Source organism: Clytia hemisphaerica, unplaced genomic scaffold, assembly GCF_902728285.1.
Source record: "Clytia hemisphaerica strain Z4C2 unplaced genomic scaffold, Clytia hemisphaerica genome assembly, whole genome shotgun sequence".
NCBI classification, from domain to species: Eukaryota; Metazoa; Cnidaria; class Hydrozoa; order Leptothecata; family Clytiidae; genus Clytia; species Clytia hemisphaerica.
In genome coordinates, this window is record NW_027104418.1 from 70035 (window position 1) to 78810 (window position 8776).

Below are 8776 nucleotides of genomic sequence, written 5' to 3' on the forward strand. Positions count from 1 at the left end.
AGCAAGTTTATGTTCGATTTCGCTATCCGTTCAATTTCGTTTCAAAAATATATTTTCTCAAGTCAGAAAATGAAAAGTTCTTTATAAGCACACACGATTTCAGACTCAATGTGTAGACATAAAATCGCTGGAGGATTTTGGAGGAAAGTATCAAGCAATAGAGTTCACCTTAAGGAAAACATTGATCGAAAAATCTTATCATTTGATGAAGGATTGCCAAGTTTACAGGCCTTTTTTTAGTCCAAATATTTTCTTACACTGATGTCAGAAACAATGAATCTCGTCTCATCTAATTTCTAAAGCTTAAATGAGCCAATAGGATTTCACCTATGGATAAAAGAGCTCATTAAGAATGCACGATATATGAGATTATGAGCATGTATACACCGTAATTTTTTTAATCGTAGGGCGAGCTTGGTTACAATAGCATACTTCTCCTGTTTCTTTATACCTCCATGCTTTGAGACAGGGAAGCTTCAAGTTAAGTACTTTTATTAAGGAAAAACTTGTCTTGAACGTGCACTTTCTATGAAGAGGTTTTCAAATGTTTAATATTCCTTGAAAGTGGTCTAAAAAAGCTATAGAAGTAAGTGCAGTGGCGGATCTGAGGGGATTCAAAATTTATGACGGAGAGTTTATTTATTTCCTTTTAAGTAAAAAAGAAGCACAAGTATTGTGACGTCATTGTCGTATCCTGCATCAATCTTCAGTGACGATCATCTGCATCAACATCAACCATGGTTAACTAAGCTCTACATTCTCTGCTATACAGAGCTATAATACGCACCATGTTTTCCAATAGACCATAGAAGAGATTCCAAGCTTGTACCATACGTTTTGCTTCGAAGTCTAAAAAAATACGAATAAAGTGCTTCCAGGATCTTTGAATTTCGCCGTCGTTTGAACAGATTTCCTGAAAAAAGCGAGAGAACAAATCTGTTTTTAAAATAATAATCATAGACGATCAAGCTGAGCAACCTTTAAAACTTAAAACAATGATATAGCTGACGAAGTTTACAAGCAGGCCCTTTAAGTGGATTACTTTTCGGAAAAAAAGTTGATTCTACTAACCATTTTTGAAACATCATTACTCTTTCAAAAAAAATTATTCTTAAAATTTTTTTTCGACTTCATGACGGGGAAAGATAGAATTTTAATATGGTTACAATGATACCCATCAAGTCGGTGAAAAATTTACATAGAATTTCATTAATGTGGAAAAAATCGCTAAAAAATACATAAAATGGCGCCTCCGCGGGATACAGTGTTGAGCATTTCACCTCAACTTTTGTACACGAGTAGTTCAAGCAGGTGGCTATTCAAAGCTACCTCAATAGTGAAAGATATATTTGTAGTCTTTTCTCTATGCACGAAAGAATTACCAAAACTTCAGTATTTTCACTTGAGTTCGAATTTCAAGCCGTATTTTAACCATATTGCACAATGAAACCCTCCACTACAGAGGTACTTTCAATATGCCGACTCTCCTCCCTACTGCCTTGGAAAAAGAAAATCACGAATTTCCAATTTTGTATCGCGCGGAATGTAGGGAAAACATAGTTTCTCCAAGAAAATTCTCAAAAAATGGAAGGTACAGGCCAATGGGTAAACCTGTTTGTTAAAAATGGTTGATTGACAAGTAGATTCTTACGCAATAAGCCAGTAATCAAATTTAAAAGGAAGACGCACTTCTTTCGTTCTTTTGAGCATAAACCAATTAGCTAATTCTCTTATTTTTTTCTTAAAAGAATGTTTACAAGAATAAGACTTCGTTTATTAAATAATCTTTTAAAAGTGTTGGTTGATGCGTGAGGCCTTTTCATTAAACATACAACTCTGTCGGTGTCTTTTTAGACTGTACCAGAGAGATCTTAGAAAAGAGAGAAAAGAGAGTTTTCGTTTCAGAACCACTTAATCTACCATCTACGTAAAAAGCATTAAACAGGAAGAACTGCCGTTTCAATTAACACTATAAACATCTATACTTTAACTTAGGAGCAGAACACTACCAAACGTCCATCAGAATATTCCAAAAACGGATAACTCCAGGGCGTATATAAACTTACAATATATCATAAGATGTTCCCTCTATGGCGCATACCGTGGCAAGGCGAGGATCGTGCAATCGATACCAAAGTGTTAAAGCTCGGTCCTGTATGCTGGTGGTGGTTTCGACAATGTTAATAGTAAACTCAGGCTAGACTTGACCAGCAAGAATGGTATAGATTCGTCATATCTAAAACCAATGGGTTGATTCGCTCATCAAGGATAAATGAAACTGAAAAATAAGGTATAAAAGGTAAAATCAAAAAAGCACCCTCATCTCGAATTTCAAGAACCATACAGAGCCAGTAAGAGTATTTTAAGGCCTTGTAGAATCCAAAACAAACCGATATCTTACGAAATTGCACAAGAATACACTAAAGTAGTTGAGAACATTTTACGGGTTAAAATTCTAAAAGCTAAGAACATCCTAAGGCCTCAAAAACTTCGGGTATTCTTATTAGAAAACATAAGTAGGTCATTACGTACATAAAATGTCAACGCAACAAGTAAAACGCACAATAATCCTTACAAATACACGTTTTTTACGAGAACAAACTATATAAGAACATAAGGCTTCGATGGCGAAAATATTAAAGAACAAGTTAGAAACATTTTAAGACTTCATTTTCTTAGGAAAATGGACAAAAATACTCAAAAGATGGCGAAAATAAGAACATATTAAGAACATTTTCAGGCTTAAAACTCAAAAATTTAAGAACAACCGAAGGCTTCAAAGATTTTGGATGTTCTTATAAAAAAACGTGTATCGAACACTTTGACAGATGATGATAGGTCGTTTACGACATTTCAAGAAAACCTAAACAAGAATTCATAAAAAAATCATAACCAAAACTAAACATTCAAAAACCCGACCAGAAATCCTTTTTCCCAAAATCTTTTTAACTCTCTGACCATTGCTTCATTTGGTGCAAACCTGAAAATGTGTTGTCAATTATGGTAAATAAAAACATTTCTTTCAAATAATGTTGCAATAAAAATTTGAAACAAAAGATAATTGTTTTCCAAGTGACAAAACAATTTTCATCGTTAATTACTTTAATCCCTATAATGGGTTTCATTTGTGTGTAATGTTAATCAGGAACAATTAAGTTTGTATTTTCAAGTTCAACAAAAAAATATTACTGTAACTTCAAACACACAGAAACGTATCATCCTTAAAGTGCACATTCTCAAACCAACATTCACGGTACAAAAAAATATAGCTTCACAAAATATTCAATTGATGTATGTGAGCACCAAAATGAATATCATTTCGCACCATCTTGCCAATAAAAGCTAATTTCGTTTTTACTACCAAAACTTCCACAAACAAAGCAATTTAAATTTCCTAAAGAAATGTCAAAAATAAATGTTTCACGACACAGTTTTTTTCAATGTATGAGAAAGACAAGATTTTTCAAGAGCGCAAATCAAACAATTAGATTAAAGTCGAAGGTTGCCTTGTTTTGAGAAAAAACGATCTCTTAAATAGAGGAAAATCTATAGCTTAAAAACACTAAAATTGCCTTTTAAACTTGTCAAAACTGCAACACCACTAGATCGAAACGAAAAATCCATACCATACCACCCAGACAGCACATTGTGGTCCTCCACCATATCTGTCTTTCCTTTCGTTCGTTTGGTCATGTTAAAATCTTGGCAGGTATAATGAATTTAAAAATTTCAGTTTTAAAGTCGAACTTCCATAACAAGAATCTCCCGAACCACCGTCCTTCACCACAACGAGAAGCAAATAGCCCTGATGAATGCCACTGCGTTGTTTTTAAGGGGACCTCGCACTCTTGATTCTGATTGGTCGAAAATGCATCCAGTGAGCCGAGAAATGCCATAGAGATAGCGATCAAACTAATTTCAACGGATGCCATTTCACAGTACCAAGCCCGTTTCTATGGTTTTTCTCGTTACACTAGATGCATTTCAGAAAAAAGGGCGTAAGCTCACTTATATAACCAGCGGCGTGAAGTAATCACATTTGCAACCGGTCGCGACGGAGTATGGTTCGACAGAAACTTGTCACGGACATCAAATTGAACTTGAATTTTTCAAAATTCACTGAAATTTTATGAGAATTTGTCTATTTCTCAGAAGGCCATGAAAGACTTCCCAAAGAAGAAGAAGACGCTGAATTTACCACTCAACTGGTCACTTTTAAAAGTGAGTTGTATTTTTTTGTATTCAAACCATTTGTGAGGTCTTTTAAAATATGATGTAGAGGTATATTTTTGAAATTTTGACACTGAGTAGAATTTAGCTTTATCAACCTAGCAGAGTCCGTTTTTGTATACATTTTCGAACCTTAGTCGAGAGGGTGGCAAAGCATATTTATCTAAGTACAAAATTGGGTTAGCAGACTTTGATATAAATTCTATAAATGATTTCAAATTATCGTAGTATCGTGAATACTTAAACTCTCACTAATTTGAGTTTTTCTCTTGTTTCTTCAGGTGCCAGGACCATTCTACCGACGAAATATCACGCTGTCTAGCTGTCTATCCCCTAAATTCTATGGTTTTTGCAGAGTTTTTCTTATTTCGGATATGATTTCGAGTCGCCAAGACTCGCCTAAAAATTTCCTTCCCGTCTAGCACCTTAATGGCATCGCACTTTGCGCATTAAGGCATTCTTTGGTTGAAAGCAGTATTAGACTGTGGGTTTAACCTTAGAATTACCCAGCTGGGATCAGTCTCTTGTCACTTCAGTCGAGGAAACATACTAGCAAAGCTAACGGCGTACGGTGGCAATACTTATCTCGGGCCCTCCCTCTTACTGAACGTTCTCAGGGAGAGTAGATATTTTACCATGAGACAATGACGGTTTGATATTGACGCGGCATTACCCGTTTAAGTTGGTTGAAACGTCAGAATCTCTTGATAACGTACCAACTCTCTCGCCCGTGGTTTGAAAACTTTTTGCTTTCAGTAACATAAGGTTTTTGAGAGACATATAGCTAGACAGCCGGCAACAAAGAACGAAAAGACAGGACTGAAGATGACAGGTAAGTGAGGTCGAAATACTATAATATTTTTACATGCTGGACTTTAGACAAGAGAAAGTTAAAACGATCAAAAAATTTTTTGACAGTGCATCACGAACAACTGATCCTAATGGAATGAGGTATTTTATTAGATAAACACTGATATTTTATGATAGAACTGTCTTGCTTAGTGCATTTTTGATTTCCAAATTACAAGTTCTTCAAATTGTATAAAAACAAAACGTATTTTCAGGTAACGTAGTATTTCAGAGACATTAAGACTTAGGATTTTTATAAATTTCGTTACAAATATCTCTTGCAGTTAAACGTTTTTTTATAAGATTATCCAAACTTTTTGAAGCCTTTTGGATGCTCTTAACTTTTTGAGTCTTAAGCCTGTTCTTATTTTCGCCAATTCTGAGTTTTCTTGTCTATTTTCCTAAGAAATTCTTAATTTGTTCTTAGCATATTATCTAAGCCATCTAAGCCTTATGTTCTTTTATAGTTTGTTCGTATAAAATAAAAAAACTTTTCCTTGAAATGCCCTTTTTTTGTTTTAATCTTTCTCATTGTCAGATTTCTAGCTGCATTGACCGAGAAAATTTACTCTGCTTTACTCTCCTTAACTAATTTTTACGAAACAAATGTGTGGTCGCTCGTCCCGCTTATTGAGACTGATCGGGCAACCAGATAACAACTTACAGACTTATTTACTAAATGATCGGCTGAAAATTTTGTTTAAATCTATACTTTATTCTAAGTGCAGAGTAGAGATTATTTTCTCGGCAATGTGCCTTGTTTGAGTTTGGATTTCTTGTTTGGAATTTTCAAAGCATTTGAGGCAATTGAACTTTGGATTGTCACCGGTTGGGAGGACGAACAAAGTTGTTCTAAGGTTTTTGGGTTTTAGGGTTTTCCTCGGGTGGCTGGATGAACAAAGTTGTTCTAAGTTTGGGGTAAGTTTTGACCCGGCCAGATTCTCAAATTCTTGAAAATTTGAAATCTGTTTAGTTATGCTGTAATCGAATATTTGTAAATCAATGGATTGAAATCAATCGATTAACCCTTTTCTTGACGGACAAAATTAATATATTATAAATATTTTCCGGCAAAAATATTTAAAATTTATCTTTGATACATCAAATAAAAAAACAATTCCCTGCATTCTGAAAAATGAATTTCATTATCATTTTCAAAGATTCGAAGATTTATTCGCAAAAAAAAGAAAGTTGTTTAAAAACGAACCAAGCCAAAGCTATTGATTGATTTCAGATTGATTTATTTACAAAAGCGATTTAAGATTCTCTTTAAACTTGGAAGAAAAGGTTTATCATCGAATGCAAGTTGTTGTCGATAATTTACCTCCAAATTACAAGTAGAACAAACGATGTTTTTTATTAAATCTCATCGCTTAAAAGCGTTAAGTTCGATTACTGCCCGCAATAAAGACAAGTCATTTCGAATTTTTGTAAAATTTGGATTCAATTTTTTTTACTATTTTTGAGTGCATGGTCTGGGTGATCCATTGGGTGCCATTAGGTCGGTTTTCTTTTTAGGTAACTAGGTTTTTCAGTGGGCCCATATATACGTCTTTCTGAGTGGCTGCTGACTCCCAATTATAGATGATTCTGGTTGGACTCTCGCTTTAGTTGTCTCGATCCCCTCGCAGCAGGTTTTCCCTTTGAAGTGGGTGTTCCTCTTTTCAGCGGGTGTTCCTCTTTTCAGCGGGGGTTCTTCTTTTCAGCGGGTGTTCCTCTTCTCTGCAGGTTTTCCTATTCTAGCGGATATTCCTCTTTTCATCGGGTGTTCCTCTTTTCATCGGGTATTCCTCTTTTCAACGGGTGTTCCTCTTTTCAGCGGGTGTGCCTCTTTTCTGCAGGTTTTCCCTTTCTAGTGGATATTCCTCTTTTCGGCGGGTATTCCTCTTTTCAGTATGTAGATCCATTTTTAAGAGCATTAAACATGATTTGTATTAAGTTAGTTTTCAAATGACTTGTCTTGGTATGAACCGCAACGCGCATTGGCAAATTCAAATGATCTGTTTCACGATGATTGTTAAATATAAACTTTTTTATCAACCCTTAGCGGCATAGTCAACTTTTAAGGGGCTGGTAATGAGTTTACAGTGAGATTTCTTCTTGGCTCTCTTTATTTTTAGGCTACATCCAAATCAAACCAAGCAACGGATTAGAATAGGTGGATTAACTTCTCTCGTTGCTCCCAAGAGAGATCCATTGTCTTCTCATTGTTACAAGAAAAATCTGTAAATGACTCTGCGCACTCCTCGTTTAGTTTTTTCATTGTTTTTATAAGAACAATTTTCCAATTTATACAGTTTCGAAAACGAATTTGTCCTATGATTCGATCAATTTTGATAATTTTGCAAATATTTTAAATCCTGCATTTAAGTTTTAGCATCAACAAACGCTAGACCAGTTTTAATGTAAATTTTTAATCTTTTGTCAATGGCAATCTTCAGATAAGTGAAAATTAACGTATGGTCTATAACTAAGAAACTATCGATGGGTCACGAATGGGTTGCATACTGGTGAAAGAAGACTGTATTTAGAATTAGGAAAATAAATTTCAAATTATTTGGCTAATTTCTGCATTGGATAGAAAGGGCTAAAAAAGTGCATTTTCTTATTTAAAATGTACCACGTGATACGTAATGACCAATGAAAATGTTGAAAGTAATGATTTTTTACAACTTTTTTACAACTTATCAAGTTTTAATTGCTAGCAAACTCGTAAAAAAGTTTGATAACCTAACGAGGAGTGTTTTCTATGAGTTCTTAATCCACCTATTCTAATCCGTTGAACCAAGCAATTTAACGCCTAAACTTTTTTACCCAGTCTCTACACTGTTTTACATTCCATCATCGAGAACAATTTTCATTATATTCTCGTCACCAGTCTCCTCAAAAGCTGACCACGCTGCTAAGAGTTTAAAGGTGTATTATTTCATTGCTGAATTCAACGAGGGGATTCAAGGGCTTCCCTCCATGGCAAAGAAAACAAAGGGCTTTCCATAGTAGGGTTAAATAGCAATTACTCACTCATTGATTAAAGCGAATATTTCAAACAATTCCATTCTGTATTTTTCGATTCGATCACATGACATTTTCATTTGTTGATAGAAAATCAAAAATAGTACCCCGACAATGATGTATGTTAAAGTCTATCCAGATATAATTGGCAGTGGAAACTTTTGATAGTCAAATATAATTGCAAAAGTTTTTGTTCCTTGAGGATCTAAAGCACTATATTTTAACGATTCTTAGCGGTTAAATTTGCGCTTACAAAATTAAATTTTTTCTTATGTTACAACCTTCATTTTTACACCAGTGGTAGTTCAACCTTAGGGTAAAAAGGTAGTCAAATTTCAAAGCAAACGGAAAAGTCCTTCGGAACATATGGGACCCGAAATACACCTTTCTGTGAAACATCAAATCTCAAAATTTTGAACAAAAACGGGGTAGTGATGATAAAACATTTTTTCGAACATAACACATTTTACGATCGCTTCTCATAGCCAAACTGCGTTTTGTGTTTTAGGAATTAGCAAAGTTCTTAAATTATTTAAAAATAACAAAGGTAATATATAAGTTCAATATGTTAATCATCTCAATGAAAACAATCAAATTGTAATTTCCACTTTGTCTCGAAATGTTCAATGCATACCAATGCATCAACACTTAACACTTTCCAGCTTTTAATTCCACTGTTCAAAAA

At 34.4% G+C, this 8776-nt stretch overlaps 1 long non-coding RNA gene across 1 annotated transcript; it reads right to left on the reverse strand.

The window, feature by feature from the left end:
- Positions 1-523: 523 nt before the first annotated feature.
- On the reverse strand, positions 524-3802 carry LOC136820272 (uncharacterized). The gene is made up of 3 exons (XR_010848547.1): positions 3627-3802; positions 2067-2278; positions 524-913 (listed from the first exon to the last, which is right to left on the reverse strand). It is a non-coding gene; the product is annotated as an uncharacterized lncRNA (long non-coding RNA).
- Between the last annotated feature and the right edge of the window lie 4974 nt (positions 3803-8776).